Source organism: Callithrix jacchus, chromosome 4 (assembly GCF_049354715.1).
Source record: "Callithrix jacchus isolate 240 chromosome 4, calJac240_pri, whole genome shotgun sequence".
Lineage (NCBI taxonomy): Eukaryota > Metazoa > Chordata > Mammalia > Primates > Cebidae > Callithrix > Callithrix jacchus.
In genome coordinates, this window is record NC_133505.1 from 3,644,953 (window position 1) to 3,661,798 (window position 16,846).

The 16,846-nt window shown below is 41.7% G+C and overlaps 1 protein-coding gene and 3 non-coding genes across 4 annotated transcripts in view; all 4 read right to left on the reverse strand.

The window, feature by feature from the left end:
* Positions 1-593: 593 nt before the first annotated feature.
* PRSS16 (serine protease 16) overlaps positions 594-16,846 on the reverse strand; it is a 194,443-nt gene continuing 178,190 nt past the window's right edge. The window contains exons 21-22 of the mRNA XM_035297328.3: positions 7,333-7,466; positions 594-6,607 (exon numbers count right to left, since the gene is read on the reverse strand). The gene's annotated coding sequence lies outside the window, so the exon portion shown is untranslated. The remainder of the gene's footprint in view (positions 6,608-7,332; positions 7,467-16,846) is intronic.
* On the reverse strand, positions 5,227-5,298 carry TRNAQ-CUG (transfer RNA glutamine (anticodon CUG)). The gene has a single exon. It is a non-coding gene; the product is annotated as a tRNA-Gln (tRNA).
* On the reverse strand, positions 12,017-12,098 carry TRNAS-AGA (transfer RNA serine (anticodon AGA)). The gene has a single exon. It is a non-coding gene; the product is annotated as a tRNA-Ser (tRNA).
* TRNAS-AGA (transfer RNA serine (anticodon AGA)) lies at positions 14,283-14,364 on the reverse strand. Its single transcript has one exon. It is a non-coding gene; the product is annotated as a tRNA-Ser (tRNA).

Below are 16,846 nucleotides of genomic sequence, written 5' to 3' on the forward strand. Positions count from 1 at the left end.
CGCATGTACCCCAAAACCTAAAATGCAATTAAAAAAAAAAAATCAAGGTCTTAATTGCTTATTCTGTCAGTTCCTAAATTGTCAAATCCATTTTAAAAACACTGTTCATACTGCATCCTTAATGCATTCTTGATGCCCATATAAACGTAATATTCTCCTATATTTATTCCTGGTATTAGCATTTTCTGTTTTCTCTTCCTTTTACTGAACAAGACTTGATTTAGAACAGTAATTTTTCAATCCTCTCTAGATGCCTGTTTCGGCTTTGTTGCAGCTCTCTGCTTGTTTTGTGTGTATTCTAATCCCATCTTTTTATAACCTTCCTTCGGATGTTTTAATTTGCTGTTTTCCCCTAAATTATTGAGAAAAAAGCTTTAATATCAAATATCAAAACATCTTTATTCTAAAATATGCAAGTAGAACTATAAATTAGACTTTGGGCACAGTTTAGCTGTTGTGTAACAGCTCAATTTGTGTAACAAATTTTCATATATCTTATTTTGATTATCATTCATTTTAACTAAATGTAATTTCTTTAAGCTATGGCTTTGGATGAGTGTTTTTTAAATTTAGTAACATCTGGAGGTTTTCCATTTTATTTCTGATATTGATTTTATTTTCATTATGCTGGGCTCACAGACTATATTCTGTGTCATTTCAATCCTTGTAAAATTTTAAGGACTTGTGTTAGGCCCACCAAGGGTATTTAAAATAATATATAAATCAAGATATAAAGATCAGTAGCATTTCCATACAAAAACAATGACCCAACTGAAGAACAAGTCAACAAAAGAATCTCATTTATGATAGCATCAAAAATAAAATACTTGGGAATCAATTTGACTAAAGAGATAAAATATTTTTACACTGAAAGCAATAAAATGTTGAAAGTAATTAAAGACAACATAAACAAATGGAAAGATATCCAATGTTCATGAATTGGAAGAATTAATACTGTTAAAATGTCCATACCATCCAAAGCAATGTACAGATTCAGGACAATCCTTATCGAAACTCCAAAGGGACATTGTTCACAGAAGTAGAAAAAATAATCCTAAAATTCATATGGAATCACACACACACCAAATAGCCATAGCAATAATGAGAAGAACAAAGTTGGAGGCATCACAATTCCTGCTTTAAAATTATAAAGCTAAATAATCAAGACACACTGTTCTGAGAACAGCATAAGCATTCCTGCAGGGAAACAGACAGACAGACCAATGCAACAGGATAGAAAACCCAGAAATAAATCAAACATATACGGCCAACTGATTTTTGACAAGGGCACCAAGAGGACACAATGGGGGAAAAGGATAATCTCTAATAGATGAAGCTTGGAAAATTGGATTTCCACACTGAAAAGAACGGAATTAGACTCACACCATACATAAAAATCAATTCAAAATGGATAAAACACCTAAATATAAGGCCTAAACACAACATCCTATAAGAAAACAGGGGGAAAGCTGCTTGTCATTTGCCTTGGCAATGATTTTTTGGATATCATGCCAAATGCCCAGGATAAAAAGGCAAAAATAAATAAATGGGACCTCACCAAACTAAAAAGCTTCTGCACGGCAAAGAAAACAATCAACAAAATAAAAAGGCAACTTATGAACTGGGAAAAGGGAGTTAATATTCAAAGTTTATAAAGAACTCTTATAACTCAATAGCAGAACAACAAATAACCTGATTTTACAACGGGCAAAGGGACTGACATCCTGAGCACAGCTGGCAGCGCTTCAGTCTCATGAAAAATGGGTAAAGGATGTGAACAGACATTTCTTCGAAGAAGACATAGAAAGGGCCAACATGCCTACGAAAAGGTGCTCGACAACATCAGTCATCAGGAAAACGCACATTAAAAGCACCATGAGTGTTACGGCGCACCTGTTAGGATGGCTGTTACCGAAAAGACAAGAGACAACAAATGTCGGCGCAGGCGCGGAGGAGAGGGAACCCTAGCACACTGTCGGTGGGAATGTGGATTTGTGCAGCCATTATGGAAAACAGCACGGAGGTTTCTAAAGCAATTAAACATAGAACTACCATCTGACCCAGGAATTGCTCCCCTGGATATGAAGCCAAAGGAGGTACAATGACTACTTCATAAAGAAATCTGGACTCTCACGTTCACTGAAGTACTATTCACAATAGCCAAGATATGGAAATAACCTGTGTTTGCCAATGGATTCATGGAGAGAGAGAGAGAGAGAGAGAGCGAGAGCGAGAGAGAGAGAGAGAGCGAGAGCGAGAGAGAGAGCGAGAGCTAGAGAGAGAGAGAGAGAGAGAGAGAGAGTGTGTGTGTGTGTGTGTGTGTGTGTGTGTGTGTAATATTACTTAGCCTTAAAAAAGCAGACCCTGGAGGATGTTATACTCAGTGAAATAAGCCGGACATCGAAAGAAAAATATTGTGATATCTCAATTATATGTGGACGTAAAAAAAAAAAAAAGAAGAAAAGATCAAACATGCAGAGAAAATTAAAAAAATGGTTGCCAGGGGTGGGTGAGGAGAAAAGAATAGGGAAATGCACAAAGATACAAAGTGGCAGCTACGTAGTATGAACACTCTAGAGGGCTAACATACAACAGGAGGACTCTACTGAATCCAGTTGTATTATATTAGGAATTGTTGTTAAATGAGTAAAGTTTAGCTGCTCTTGTAAAAAAAACCTTGTAACTATGTGAGATGATAGACGCTAATTCGCTTCACTGGAACAATCATTTCACTATCTACATGTATTTCACAGGATCATGTTGTAAACATCAGATATATACAATCCAATTTCTTTTAATAAAATAACATCTTTTGTTGAGTGTAGTGTTCTATATTTTTCACGTAGGTAAATGAATTGGTTTCAGTAATCTTTATCTATATTGAAATATCATTAAATGTGTATTGTAAAATTTCTGTGGACATGGAGGTGCGCTGCTCAGCTCTTCCTTCAAGGAAGAACTTGTTTTCAGTTGCAAGAAATGCTGTCAGCTGACAGCCTCTACGGCTCTTTCACCATCTTCTACAGTGTTCAAACTAAGGTTATTTTGTTCCTGGTGAGCAGGGTGGGTGTATGCCAAAGCCTGGCCATTTCCACTTAACTAGGGTCTCATCCACGGGCAATCTTTATACCAAAGCCTCCCATCGGGCTGCACCAGACTTTCTCGGAGTCTCGGAGCTGTGTCAAAACCTCAGGCTTTTCCTACTGAATCCTACTTTCTTCTTCTCTCCTCTTTCCCATGCGAGACCCACATCTTGGTCTGAAAGCTCTTCCTGCATTCATCGGTCCCTCTCCCCTTTGTTTACTGTTATGGGTATTATTGTTAAGAACCTCTTGCACTTCTAACACTTAGTGTTTGTTTTCCAGAGATTCCACATTTTCACAGCTGGCATCAGACATCACCCTGAAGGAATTCTCTCCCAGTATGTGAGGATATAGCAAGAGGGCAGCAGGCTGCAAACCAAGAAGAGAGTCCTTGATTTTGGATTTCTCAGCCTTCAGAATTGTGAGAAATAAATGTTTGTTTCTTAAGTCAACAAATATTATACAGTTACAGTAGTCCAAACTGTCTAAAGCAATTTTCTAGGCTAATATGCAGTTAGGATGGCAGGCATGTGCCCTAGGCTCTGCGAATCAGATGTATTTCTTATTTCAGAAGAAACACATATATAAACAAAGGGAAATAACTTCCAAGATTATGTATTATATCGTGATAGATCTTTATGCAAGTATAATAAATCTATGAAGAAATATTTAGAAGCAAATTAGGTCCATCTAAATTCAAAGTAAGCATCTAGTTTCTTGTACCATTCGCCCTGGTAAGGGTGAATGAATAGATATCTGCTAAATGCAGTTAGATACTTAAGCTTTTAGAGGCAGTGGTAGCATGAAGCCTAGCAAAGGTATTCCATGCTGGGAACATAATTCTGCTAGCAGTTAACACTAGAAAATGCACGAGGAATTAGAAGGAGTGGGTAGTACAGTATAAAAGGGTGAATAATCACTATGTGTGGAAGCATTTGGAAAATGAAAATGACAGCTCAAAGTTATGGATTCTCCATTAAACGTATGGTTGTAGAATCAGAAATCTCCTCCGCAGTAAAATTATTTTTAATTTTTGTGGCCCAAGAACTAGCATAATTCAAAATCAAATTTACATTATAAACAACTCTAGGTCTCCCATTAGTGGAAAGATGAATGAACGAGCTGTGGCATATTCATAGTACAAAGCAGCTAACATGAAATCAATGAATGAATGGTAGCTACAGGCAACAAAAGAGATGATTAATTTTAGCAATATAAGATTAAATGAAGAAAGATTATAATGTATAGCCTGATTCCCTGTATCTGCAATAAAAATATTCAATTTTATAAATACTAATAGATAAGATCAAACTACTTCTCCAGAGACCCAATAACTTCTTTGTCTTACCTTAAGTTGTGACAAATCTAAACATTTACCAGAAAGTAAACTAAGGTGCAACAGGAGACTTTGAGTTTTATGAAGATAAAATAATCACAGAGACATCCTAGGATACAATTTTAAAGCTCTGTGCTTCTACGGGACAGATTCAGCATTGACAGCAATTCTGTGTGGTGGGCTAATGTCATAGAAATGACCAACAGAACACCATGGAAACCCTCAGAAGCTGTATCTGGATATTTACTTACTGTGTTGACAGTGATTCAAGCTATCATGTGAGGATCCCACAGTGTTCAAATACCTAAGAGAGTTTAAGCAATTATTTCAAGTACAGATTTATTCTCAAGAATCTTGGTTTCTCAGTGGCAAATCAAACACTTATAAATTCTAGTGATTGCAGCTAAAAGGCATTATAAAGCCTCATTCTCTCTGGGCAAAAAGATACATAAAAAGTATCGTTCTTCTCCCTCAAATCTGTTGAGTCCTTTTTGTCCTCTGAAGTGAATTAACTGCATTTGATAAAGCAATAAGTCAAATAAAAACTTTAACGCAACTCAAATTATTTTGAGCATCAGAATATCTGTTAGGTGGTGGTGAGGAGGGGAGTAAAAGGAAGGAGGTATGAGGGATGGTCTCCTGCTCTGAACATGGAGCAGGGAGTCAGCCAGGCCCACACAGAGCCCGCATCATACTCTGGGTTCATATGAACTGGAGATTCCTTGCCAATCATATCTAAAAGGGAAATTAATTTTAGAAAGAAGAAGTAGTGAGGAAGCAAGAAGAAGGGGGGAAAAAAGAACCCTCAGGTTCCACCGAGATTTGAACTCGGATCGCTGGATTCAGAGTCCAGAGTGCTAACCATTACACCATGGAACCTCGCATTGGCAAGGCCCGCCAGCATCCTTCCTGATGGAATATATCTTCATTTCTGCAGTCGAGTACGTCCCCTTTAAGAGCCTGAGTTTCTACTCCGATGTCCATCGTCTGCCGCCGTGCCACAAGTTCCCTTTCCCTTTCGCACAGGGCTCTCCTGAAAAATCTAAGAGCAAATCGGTTCCAGGGGCAGAAAAGATAGGTCCGTACCTCCCAGGCCCTTGGCTTCCCCTGCCTTGCCCTGCAGCCCGCGGGCTCCCCAGCCAGGGTTGGGCCGCGCTCAGGCCGCGGCCCCCACGCAGGGGGAGGGCACCAGCCCGGCCGCGCCGACAGGTGGCGCTGTTGGAAGATCCGCCAGGCTCGCCGCCTCCCGAGCCTTTGTCTCGCGTTCTCTGCGCCTAACGCTAGGAACGCTTTTGGAAGTTCCACTTCGTGACATGTAAACCGTGGATGACTTCAGTGGAGGCAGCGTGTGTACTAGGCTGGCTGTGGCGTTGCGGGGGGTAAAAGGCGCGCAGGACACCGGAAGATGCTTCGTGCCTTCCGGGAAGGCGCCGCCTCGTGGACACCGAGGGGCAAAGCACCGTAAAAGCTGCACTATTTGCAAAGCAGGATTTTGTAATTAGAGCGTTGAGTTGGTCTTTTTCAATGGGAGTAACCATGAGCCTCTCCCAAATTATTCAGCGGTGAAATTTTACTGATGCCAAGACCGGGACGTGACTTGTCCAGGACTGTTCATTGCAGGAGACAAAAGCGACCTTATATTGTCGAACAGAAAGACTGAGGCAGGAGGCAGAGGGTCTTTAAGACTCAACAGTCGCAGCTGATAGGATATGAACCTTCCCAACAAGATCACATGAGAGGTATCGGCATCTGCCAAAATGGCTTGATTGCATACAGATGTCTGGACATAACCGACAAAAATCCTTCCGGCTTAAATGCGGCGGCCCTGTCACTACCAGGTTAAAACTGGCCCCACCGGTGGGGCCGAGTGCTCTGCGGCGTGAGCTGCAGTGGTCGCTGTACAGTGGCAAAGAGGACATCCGTACACATCTCATCCAATCCATCTTCTCTCAGCCCCATGGCATTCTGATTCACTCACTACCAGAGAGCAAGACAGGATGAAACCCTCTTGCCAAACGGGGTAACCAAAGGCGGTTTCCAGGAGCCTTGTGAACAAGAAGCACGAGCATCCTAAGCATTTTCAGTACAAATCTAGCCCTCTGCAGGCTTTTGAAAAACGGAAGGTCCATGTAACAAATTTAAGACGAGCATTTCTAAGGGCTAGGGCTCGTACCAAGTTCTGTGCTCTCTGAAAAAAAAAAAAAAAAAAGGAAAAAAAAAAAAAAGAGGGTAAAAGTATCGCCTGTAATGGTCAAAGCTGAAACAATTTAAGTGACAATAAATAGAAGACTTCAAACAGCTTCCCACAACTTCCCTCATGTGCGGCCAATCTCAGTTGTTCAGGGAATCTCCTGAGCAGAAGAATTCGAAACAACCACCCTTCATGTGGTCTCTGTGTAGTAATTCTCCACAGAGTACAGTGTGAAAAAGGGTGGGGACGGAAGCAGTGAATAAATCAGAAAAGCAGTACACCAGCAGTGATAAGCCATGTGGATCGTATATAGCCTTGATATAATGTCATAAAAATGGCACTTTAGGCCAAGCATGGTGGTTCATGCCTGTAATCCCAGCACTTTGCGAGGCTGAGGCAGGCGGATCACTTGAGGCCAGGAGTTCAAGACCAGCCTGGCCAACATGGTGAAACCGTCTCTACTAAAAATTCAAAAATTAGCCAGGTGTGGCAGCAGATACCCGTAATCCCAGCTACTCAGGAGGTGAGGCAGAAGAATCACTTGAACCCGGGAGGCAGTGGTTGCAGACAGCCAAGATGGTGCCACTGCGCTCCAGCCTGGGTGACAGAGGGAGACTCTGTCTCAAAACAAACAAACAAACAAGAAAACTACCTCTGTGGTCTTGCTCCCTCAAACCCCTAACTCCAATCTAATAATGAGAAAAATAACAGAGAAATCCTACCTGAAGGACATTCTACAAAATACCTGACCAATACTCATAAGAACTGTGAAGGTCATCCAAATCAAGGACTGCCACAGCAAGAGAGCCGAAGGAGTCATGACGACTAACAGCAGCATGGAATTCTGAATAGAATCCTGGAACCGAGAAAGGAAGTTAAGTAAAAATGAAGGAAATCTAAATAACATATTCATTTTAGTTAATAATAATTATAAATATTTGTTAATTATTTGTAACAAATGTAGCATACCAGTGTAAGATTCTAATAATAAGGGAAACTGAGTGTGGGGATATATGAGAACTCTCCTTTATCTTCCCAATTAAATGGAAACATTGCTCATGGGAATAAGAACAAAATGAAACCAAATGAAGTGATTTCTTCAAAGTGAATCCAGAACTCTGGCTTACATGTGCGTTGGTACAATTCTCCCCTCTTTTTGCTTAATGAGCCACGTTATCAGACCTAGTGACGAAGCTGGCACAGCCTACAGCTGACCTGGGAGTATACCAACTTGGAAATAGGAAGGACAGATTTTTGTGCTGCACCCACGGCTGTCCTTAGTGCTATGGGCACAGAATTGGGCAGGACCCTGAGCACTGGCCCTGCCCGTGGAGATTTCAGTTTGTAGTGAGGGGATCGTGGCTAAAAACTGTGAATAAAATAACATCCACACAGAGACAGGGGAAACTGAAGCTGACTGGCAGCTCACAGCCTACATAAACGGAGAAGCTCAAAGACGCTGGATATTTGAGTTTCGGCAGGGACTGAAGGTGGTGTTTAGAAGACAGCGTTGGCCCAAACCTTTTCACATTCCATAAAATGCAAGACGGGGGCACAGTCTGTGGACTGGTTGTCTGGGTGGCAATACCGTAGCGGAAGTAAAAGAAGAGCTGAGAAAAAGCCGAACCATAGACCAAGACCATGGATCAGGCCAGGGCGTCAGGGTTGTTAGCTTTAGGAGCAAGTACCTGCTTTGAACTGTAAACATCGGGGAGTTTAGGAGATTCCTGTTGACCTTTCGCCCTCAGTATTAACTGGACGTTTTTGTGTTGCCTGCCAGAATGGCAACTGGTTTGGGAACTGGTTTGGGAATGAATCTTCATGTTTGCTTAGAGTCATTTATTTCCCAAAAAACAAAATGCTGATGGAAAACTCCTCTCCCTCAAATTCCCAATGTCAAGAAGTCAGTAGAGCAAAGATTTGTACAATATTGTTTTGGTCTGGACTCCAGGTCATATTGAATAAAATCTAGGAAACCCCTTTCTCAGAAAGATGCCCCTAGAAACGCACATATACCATTTTGAAAACTATCGTAAGGTATTCATGAAACGCTTGAGGTCGATGGATCTCAAGCTAAGAATTCTCTGCATTTGATATTTCTCTCTATGTCATCTAGCATAATTTTTAACTAATAAAAAATGAATTCTATAAGTAGAAACTGAGCATCATACTACTGAAATAAAATGGTCTTTTAATTGTGGATGAACATTTCATTAATCTAGGTCTTGTAAATTAGGTCACAGGTGCACCCATAACAAGCCAAATACTAGTTAAACCAGTTCTCAGAGGACTCTCGAGATGCATGTTTCTGACAGTGCAGTTTGGGGATACCTGACGCAGACATAAGCAGGTCAGACAGTGGGAAGACGAACGGGCATATTTATCGCAGGGTAATTGGACCTCTACTGAGATAATTTGTTATAGAGAATTTTACTGGTTTCTGTTTAGTGCTGATTCTATCATGTTCAAACAAGGAAAGCATACCCTTCAAAAATGCATTATATACATTTGTTCATTAAGGACTCATTCTCAATCTCTGAGCACCAGAGAGGCAGTCTCTTCCAGGTGCGATTCTCATGACTGTAGCTGATTTTGTACCCCATTCTCCCAAATTATTTCTCACATCATTATTATCTTTATAATACATGTGCATAGTACATTCTTTAATAAGCAAAGTACATTCTTTTATGAGGCCTTTTTTTTATTTTTGAGACGGAGTTTCGCTCTCGTTACCCAGGCTGGAGTGCAATGGCGCGATCTCGGCTCACGGCAACCTCTGCCTCCTGGGTTCAAGCAATTCTCCTGCATCAGCTTCCGGAGTAGCTGGGATTACAGGCACGCGCCACCATGCCCAGCTAATTTTTTGTATTTTTTTTTTTTAGTAGAGACGGGGTTTCACCATGTTGACCAGGATGGTCTCGATCTCTTGACGTCGTGATCCACCCGCCCTGGCCTCCCAAAGTGCTGGGATTACAGGCGTGAGCCACCGCGCCCGGCCCGGTACCTCATTCATTATATCTTCTCCGCCGGAAAATTCGAGAGCCCGAGAATGGGAAAGGTTTGTTAAACCACAGGAAGTGGATCTTAAAGCTGACCTCTGACTGCCACGCGCTTATTATTTTTATTTTACTGATTGTGCTAAATGCCTTTAGTTTAGAAAATTCCAGGTGAAGTTCTCTGGCCCCAGTTGGTTCTTCCTATCTTCTCCAGCACATTCAAAGACCGAGAACACGAATCTGGGCTTCACAGTAGATTCAGGAAACAACGTGTAGCTTCAGAGACTCAGTACTTTGGATCTCATACAGAAAGAAGAAAGTTGGGAAGAAAAGGTCTAGGGAGGAGCGGAAAAGATGGAAAAACAAGGAAAACAGAAGAGGAGAAAGGCTAGGAGGTGGAAGGAATGGAACAAAAGAGAAGCTGCGCTGGTGCCACATACAGAAACGTTCTCGCCCCTCTTGGCCACTTTTATTCTGAGTTTCCTCTGTCTTAGCAACCCCTGAACGCGCTTGCTCTTGTTCTCACAGGCAGCTTTCCACTATCCGCGCTCTTTGAAATCAGCCTCTGATGTCAAGGCACTTCTTAAAGCCCAACCAACGCCTCTGCAGAGGCATTTGGACTGTTTCCAGATTGGCTATGAGAACTACCGCTGCAATGAATATGCTTGTGCATGTATTTCAGCGAATATAAATAAGTATTTTTGTTGGAGAGATATACTTACGGGTGGAATTGCAGTTACGGTACATGTATATGCATTCACGCTGTAGTATGTAATGCTAAGTCGTTCTCTGAAATGATTGAATCAATTTACACTCCCTGCACAAGCATCACACTGTCCTGATTGCGATGGCTTTTTAACAATCTTTGACCCCTTTCAGGAAGCTCAATTTTTATTTTAAATCTGGCATACTTTCCAGCACTTTGGGAGGCCGAGGCGGGTGGATCAGGAAGTCAAGAGATCGAGACCATCCTGGCCAACATGGTGAAACCCCGTCTCTACTAAATACAAAAAAAATTAACTGGGCATGGTGGCACATGCCTGTAATCCCAGCTACTTGGGAGGCTGAGACAGGAGAATCGTTTGAACCCAGGAGGCGGAGGTTACGGTGAGCCGAGAATGCGCCATTGCTCTCCTGCCTGGGTAACAAGAGCAAAACTCCGTCTCAAAAAAAAAAAAAAAAAAATCTGACATACTTTGACTAACACATTGCCTGAAGCGTCAGATATTGTTGAAAGCAGAAGTCTGTGGCCACTTTGTCATCTTCCCCCATATATTTGACCAACATCTTGTGGATTCTACAGTTTGGAGTTAGGCAAGTCAGCAGTGCAGCTGGAGCACACACAAGCCCCCGGCTGGGCCGTGTCAGTATCTTCACTCCAGGATTTGATGTCGACCTGGGAGGATGGAGGACTTGGACAGCTACATGATCTTTTTGACCATACAAATAAGAGGCAGGTGCCAGACAACTGTACTCTCGTTAACTTTTAATGAGTATTGTAAATTTTGTGTCATTGAATCTATCCTCTGGGCCTTAAAGTAACAGTGGCTTTGCGGTTTCAGAATTGACTGGTTTTTAAAAATCAGAGCTGCTGGTCTCACGAGTGAGGAAAGTCCAGAGGGTCCACAGCAGTTTAAGGAGGACTGGCAGGTGGGTCCCACCGCAGCTCCGCCCCTAGAGCCAGGTACGGGCGGAAAACGCAAAAGCGGCCTCTCCCCTCACCGCCCCCCCCCCCCCCCCGCCTCCGTCGCGGAATCCAACCCCGGGCTCCTGCGTGACAGGTGAAGATACCACTAAACTAGCAGAGAAGCACTGAACTGTTATGGCTTTGATTCCCTCTAATAAACTGAAGTACTTTCGTCCACTTTTTAAAAGTCTGTTTTGTATTCTACTAAATTGATTATACTCGGCGAATTTACACCTTAACCTGCCACCTGAGCCGGAACCACCCGGTCTGTCAGGACAGCCTGCTCTTTTGTTTGTGATGGTGTCGATATCTGACAGTATTTCTAGTCACCTGCAAGCAGCGAGACCGGGCTACCAAAGCAGTCGAGCCATTGGTTCCACGGAAACTGATGATTGACCAAAGCCTTGGACCCTGACTAGGACTAAATTTCCAAGAAGAGGAAAGCACTATCAAGACTTGTAACAAGTACAGGCTTCAAGAGGGTTTGGAGAGCAGGGAAACGCGAGGTGTCACAGAGAACAGTGCGGAGGTTCTGCTAAAGGGAAAATGACTAGGGATCTACTTACTAAGGGATCCATAATCTTAATGAAAGTGACTTCTAACCTCCATTGTTGGGAGGTTTCAGGATCGGGAAAGTACCAAACAAGTGCAGGTCGCAACAGTAAGCGGATTTAAACTACTTTCTTCCAAACTCTCCCTGTTAATTATCTAAAACCAGGAGTCCGTAGTCGGCAGGATTCGAACCTGCGCGGGGAGACCCCAATGGATTTCTAGTCCATCGCCTTAACCACTCGGCCACGACTACACGGCCTTGTTGCCCTTTTTGTCGCCTTATAGACATGAAGGAATGCAAATCAGCATAAATACTATCTAGGTACAAGAAAACTGCTTTTGTGATTGGAACGCAAACTTTCAGGTACAACGACAGTTTGGTTAAAAAAAAAAAAAAGTCAACCTCCTGTGCCACCTGGATGAGAACGCTGGATGAGAGCCGTCCCGCGTGAGCACGACCACCGTCGTCAGCGTTCCAAGAGAACAATGCAAACTTCCCGGTGGTGAAGAGTGAGCGAGCCCCCGTCGGAGCCCGGAAGTGGGCTGTGGTCTTAGTTCTGGTGGTGGCGCCTGCAACTGGAACTAAACTTTGCTAATTATGAAGTGGAGTGAGACCCCAACTTACGGCCCCCACTCATCCAATGCCTTTGAACAGCCCATCTTCCAATAGTTCTGGACACTCATAGGTAGTTGAAGACCGAATAGAAGACTGCCTAACTTTTATGAAATCAGCACTTTGATCAAAGTGGAAGCAGGGCAAAAACAGCCGGTGATTTACATGGTTACAACGTAAGGGAATGGTGTGATATACTCCTATCACAGGGTGCCATGCAGCTGTTAAAGAATTAGATTCTTATCGTTTTATTTGGAAAATGTGTGTAAACTTTAATACACAAAATAGCAAACATAAATAGTTCTATGTATAGTGAATGAAGCCCCAAATTAGTCCATTAAAAATATCCAAATGGACGCTCACCAATCTAACAAAAGAGCAAACTGGAATGTAAGTGACAGATTAAAATATAGATTTTGATTACTTTTGTATTCTTTACATTTGTTATTAAAACAATCTCTGCATTATTTATGTAACAGAGAAATTTAAAATGGAAAAACAGGCTAAAATATGCCATTGCATATTTAATGCATTTAAAAACTGTGTAAGAACAAAAAGTTAATACTAATTTATCTGAGGTGCTGGAATCACAGCTCCTCATTGTTTTCTTCTTTCAGCTCTTCTCTCTTTCAAGTTTTCAGGCAAAGTATATGTATTTATTTGTATTTTTATTTAAAGTGTTCCCACACTTCCTTCAGACGGCAGGATGATTGTAGTAACTTGTTATCTGTCTGAAGAAATAAGGAGTGGTGTGACATGGATATTGAACCAGTGAAAATGATGCTCCTGTCACTTCTCGTCCCTTTGGCTAAGATCAACTGAAAATGATGCTCCTATCTAACTATTCTAAATTTCACCTTTCAGAAAATGCCTTCGTGACCTCATTGAACTTTCAGAACAGTTCCATGAGGTACTGCCACCCACTTTTACAATAAGAAAAATGTCCAGGTAAGAGACGTTTTTACATTCACAGGGCTACTGAGTATTCATATCAAGGCATCTTACTCTGCATCTATTACTCCTTCCTTATAGAGATGGCATGTTTAAGAACAGAAAGGCACAGTCCCCTCAGCATTCAAGGGAAAAATCCCACTGGTCACAGCACAGCAGCCTTTTTAAAAATTGCTGATTCAATCTGCTGACATTTGCTAAGAATTTTTTACACCTATTTTCAATGAGGATTTTTTTTTTCTCAGACTGTGATCTGGTGTTTTTTCGCTTTGCTTTTGCCGAGGCAGGGCTATTTTTTGTTTTTTTACAGTAGCTTATTTTATTGAGGTAAAATATATATGTACAATTTACCATCTTTACCATTTTTAAGTGTACAGTTCAGTAGAAATAAATATATTTATGTTGTTTCTTTTCATCTTCCTCCCCCCCCAAGTTTTGATATCAACTAATATTCATTTCATAAAATGAGTAGGAAAGTGTTCTCTACTTTTTTCTGGAAAAGTTTATGTAGACGTGATATTATTTCCTCTTTAAAGATTTGATAGAATCTACCAATGAAGCCATCTAGTTTTGGAAATGTAGAGATGGGCTTTCACCACGTTGGCCAGGCTGGTCTCGAACTGGCCTCAAGCTATCCACCAACCTCGGTCTCCCAAAGTGCTGAGATTATAGGCATAAGCCACCGTGCTCAGCCCTATTTTTCCAAGTGAGACATATTTGTGAACACAAAGATGAGAGATACCTTGTGAATATAAATATTTGTTTTCTCCACAGGCGCAATTACATGAGGAAAATCCGAGGCAGGGGGTTCGAAGACAAGATAAGAGGCAACAGCAAGGCTTGCGTTTTGCTTATAGAAACATTGCTTCGTCCCGTAGTCGGCAGGATTCGAACCTGCGCGGGGAGACCCCAATGGATTTCTAGTCCATCGCCTTAACCACTTGGCCACGACTACAGCTGCAAAGCCTCTGACCTTGATATATATTGGTGGAATCACGTGTTAGGTGATGTGTGCTAACTTCTGTCTTTGGTGAGTTTGCTGGAAACGCTCAGGTGAAATGACAATTCCAGGAAAAGAAGTCAGGATATTCTTAGTAATTGAGAGCACTGCAATTAGAGAGAGACCTCATCGCATAAGCATCAACGTTTCCAGGAAATATCCAGGCAGTTGAGTAACACCCAGCGAACGCCTGCCTGCTCCGGACCGGCCAGGTTTCTGCACTCGCCGCAGCTGGCACCAAACCTAGCCGGTTCCCGCGGGGAGTCCTGGCCAACTCTCCTCTCATCCGGGATGTTCGGGCTTCTCGGAGCCCTACGCTCCTCGATGAATGACGGTGCTTGTAGGGGAGTCCAGGCACGGAATCGCTTATCCTGATTTGTGTCGTAGGTGAAGGGAGCGAAAAATTATGTGGAAAAGTCTCCTCTGTGTCTCTTCGTCGTGACATTGTTAAACGCCTTTTAGGCTCAGAATTTGGTTTGAGTTTTGGCTGACGCGGGGCCTCCCATGTTGCTCTAAATTTAATCAAGCCAGCAGGTTTTCTTTTTCTCCGTCTTACATTTCGACCTTAGTATCTCAGTAACAGTGTTTTCCTGAGACCTGAGAGTGATTTGTCTACCCTGCTTAGAGAGTTTTAATCTAATTTTCTAAAGAAGAAAGAGAAGTCGAGGAAGAGGAGAAAAGGCAGAGTGGGCAGAGGAGGAGATGAGAATGATAACAGAGGGGTCTATTGTGACATCTAAACCAATGCGAGGAGAGGGGTAAAGAGTGAAGGCAGGGTGAGGGGAGTGAATGATAAACATTGCTTTCCTATGGAAATAGTAATAAAATAATCTCTAAGAAGTCCCACGGTTTAACAAAAGGGAGTCTGTTCTGAGGGGAGTAGTGAGCTGAGTTTGGAGTAAGAGAACCACATTCCGTATTTAACTGAGCAGTCCGTTATTTACACTTTCTCGTTAAAATGAGTATCAGCCACACAAACCTCCTTTAAACATCATGTCTGGTTATGAAATTACTAAATACAAATTTAAGGGAAAATGTAAGTTGTGACAGAAGTGTCTCCAGTCATATCACATCCCTTATTTGGTCTACACATTTTAACAAGCATGTAACATTCCAATCAAATTCCTTCAGAACTCTAGTGTGAAGGGAGCTAAATCCTGAAGAAATAACAGACTTTTCATGCTTAAAAAAATCAGCAAAAAGGAAATTTTATGTGATTGATATTAATATGCACTGAATGTATTGAATCAATTCTTGTTTTACTTAGAATAAAATGAACAGAGATTTGTGATGGCTCCAATCTTTTTTTAAAATTTTCTCCTCATTCATACATGTGGAGCAAAGCATGGCAGAATAGATTCAGGTAAAACAAATGAATCAGAGTTCACTTGTAGGAAGCAAAACTATTCTAGACATTTTAGTCCCAGACTAAAAACAGTCCAAAGTCCATCATCAATAGAAAACATAAATAGCTGTTTTTCATACAAAGGAATAGTAGAGCAATAGGGATACAGAATTTTCAATTACACACAAATGGGAAGAATCTCACAAACATAATATTGAAGTGATGCCACACACAAGGGTATACATGCTTTTGTTTATATATTCTGTAGCTCAAAACAAGCTCAACAAATCTGTGGTGTTAGAAATCAGGAAGGTGATTGTTACACTCAGAAAGGCCATGAAGAGACTTGATAGAGATCCTGGGAATGGTTGTATTACTCAGTCTGAGTTCTGGGTTCATAGGTGTGTTCACTTTGTGAAAATTTATTGAGCTGTATAACTGATTTATATACGTTTCTGCATCAATATCGTGCTATGTTATATGGCAATTAGAAGTTTACTTGGGCAAGCTGTGGTGGCTCATGTATGTAATGCCAGCACTTTGGGAGGCCAAGGTGGAAGATCACTTGAGGCCAGGAGTCCCAGACCAACCTGGACAAGAGCCTGGGCAACAGAGCAAGACTCCCATCCCTACAAAAAATTAAATAAATTAAATTTATTTGTTTTATTTTACTTGAGATGGAGTCTTGCTCTGTCGCCCAGGCTGGAGTGTACTACTGTGATCTCTGCCTCCTGGGTTCAAAGGATTCTTCTGCCTCAGCCCATTAGTAACTGGGATTATAGGCATTACCACCATGCCCAGTTAATTTTTGTATTTTTAGTAGAGGCGAGGTTTCGCCATGTTGGCCAGGCTGGTCTCCGATTCCTGACCTCAGGTGATCCACCCACCTCAGCCTCCCAAAGGGCTTGGATTATAGGCGTGAACCTGGACGAATAATTTTTTTTTTTAAGAAAGTACCTTAGAATCCAAACCTCTCAAGCTATTTTAAATAAAAGTGGATTAATAAAGAATATAGAGGCTTACAAAACTTTTAGAAGAGAGGGATGGAGAAAGGTATCAGTTCTAATTTGATTCTGCAGGAATTGTTGCCAA